Source organism: Pteropus vampyrus, unplaced genomic scaffold (genome assembly GCF_000151845.1).
Source record: "Pteropus vampyrus isolate Shadow unplaced genomic scaffold, Pvam_2.0 Scaffold441, whole genome shotgun sequence".
NCBI classification, from domain to species: Eukaryota; Metazoa; Chordata; class Mammalia; order Chiroptera; family Pteropodidae; genus Pteropus; species Pteropus vampyrus.
This window is the reverse complement of record NW_011889222.1, coordinates 1,014,556-1,016,824: the sequence shown is the minus strand read 5'-3', so window position 1 is coordinate 1,016,824 and position 2,269 is coordinate 1,014,556. Positions and strand designations below refer to the sequence as shown.

Genomic DNA, 2,269 nt, shown 5'->3' with positions numbered 1-2,269 from the left:
GTTAGCAAGGAAGAGAAAGTACATTGCAGACTGAGTAATGGTCAATCAGGTTGCAGTTTCTAAATGTGACAGTGGGAAATAGCCAGGCCACAGCTGCGAAGCAAACAGTTCGCCTCTCTGGCTGGTTTAATAAACTTTACAAATCTTATTAATGTTTCCTGTAATTATTAGTTCAGAATAACTGTTATTTCTTTTGATTTCGATGGTTTCTCCAACTTATTTCTTCACAGGCAGATAATTCCTTGCAAAATTTTTTATCCGAAAATTGGGAAAAACAATTTTCTACCTTATCTGAGGTCTTATGACCTTAGTTTCTCTCCAGTCCAATCCATCATGTCAAAATTTCTCACATATAGTTTTCATGTACCTGCTGAAAATTCTGCAAAAGTTTACTATAAAAATTCGCTGTTCTAGAACCAGAATTTCAAAATCCTTTATTATCTACTCCCACTCAAACAATCTAAATTTATTTTTTTAATTCTGGTCAGGGCAATCTCTCCCATTTCTGGAGAACATTCTCAACTGGGTCCACTTCTGCAAGGCTCAGCCTCTTTCTCTTCTTGAAATTTCTTTCTTTTCTTCCTGCCTCTTGATTCTTTGTTGACTCATCAAGGGCAGATGGCTGAAGTCTCCGCTAACTTTTGCAGCCTATTTACTCCTATAAGTTCATTTAGCCCTTTCCAATTGTACCATGCCACTTAACACTTGATTATATTTTGTCATAGATATTTTATATTTTAAGATGGCCCAATTATATTGAAATTGGGCACAGGAAATTTTGCTTTTTCCTTACATAGTAGATGCCTTAAAATGTAACCTGACTGACTATTAACTAATTAGGGGTGAATCTGGAAAGGGATTCAGAGATCTGAAAATACAACAAAGCCTCTCCTATTTAACATTCGTATTCACAGACTTGCCCACTATCACCCCTGACAAAAGCCTATTAGACTTAGAACAATACCTCAAAAATTACTATGAAAATCAATGGAAATAAAGAATTTTTCTTGTCTACAGCCATGCTACCCTGAATAAGCCCGACCCTGTCTGACCTTCAAAGCTAAGCAGGGTCAGGCCTGGTTAGTACTTGGATGGGAGACTACCTAGGAAGACCAGGTGCTGTAGGTGTAAAAAATAAAAAATAATAAGAGATTGTAAGCTGACAAGGTAAGGTCCTTGCAATCTGTGAGGTCAACCGAGAGTTGCCTCGCCTATAAAAAAAAAAAAAAATGAAACTTGAATCGAATTTGTAGTCTTAAGCCACCAATGTAAAGGAAAGAATGTTTGTTTAGTATGACAAATTATCTCTTTTGAGTTTCACGACAGGATGTGTAATAAGTTTCCTCTGAGGGTTAAGATATGATTTCAATTTATGAGTGATCCATGCTCTAAAATCAGAATGTGGCTTTCTAAAATTGAAACTGTCTGTTTTGGTATAAACTATGTGGTAGGTGCATGGTAAGCATTATTTCTATTTAGTATTTAGATTTTTACAGGGACTGAAAAAATAGTCATATTACACCTAGAAAGGGTGTGAATATAGAATGCAACACTCATGGAAAGATCTGTGTCTTGACAATATTTTTGATCAAAACTTGTTTCTATGGTTATAATACTATTCCCCTTATTATGAACATTGTGATAAGCCACTGTATTGTTTAGTGTTACTTGGTTACTAAAATATGAAACTCGTGTAAAGCCAAATGATTATTTAAAATTTATATTGAATACGTATTTAAAAACAAAGCAGTCACATCTACTGTGCTTTTTCTATTAATGAGAAAGACATGTTGCTTTAAAGTTTCATGTAATTTAGTCTTTTGGAAATAGACATGGCTCAATCTATTCTCAGAGAAATATTCCTTTCTAAAGAGCTTGATTAAAGGGCTATGTTTACTATTAATATTTAATTTTACAATTAACCTATTAAATAAAATAATATAGTTCTTCATAAAAGTGTATCCATTATGTGAATATGCAGAATACAATTTACTGATAATATTTACCACCTCTTTAGAAAACAACTTTAGGCCTGGTTTTTATGGAGAAATGTAGGGAGGATGAAGAATAGAGGCCTCAGCCACTGAAAGGGAGTGTCACACTCTTCCTTCTGACAGTTTCCAGTTTTACAGCTCTAATTTGATGTATTTTAAAGGGCCGTGGCATAATGTCAGACTAAGAAGATTTATTATGCAACTGAAATATTGCATGCCTTATGCCTTTAAACTTGGGGGAATTTCTTTCTTAGATAAAATAATATGAGCCGCAG

General features: G+C 34.3%; 1 pseudogene; it reads left to right on the top strand.

Moving 5' to 3' along the window:
- Window positions 1–1,009: 1,009 nt before the first annotated feature.
- On the top strand, window positions 1,010–1,128 carry LOC111732315 (annotated as a pseudogene).
- Window positions 1,129–2,269: the final 1,141 nt, after the last annotated feature.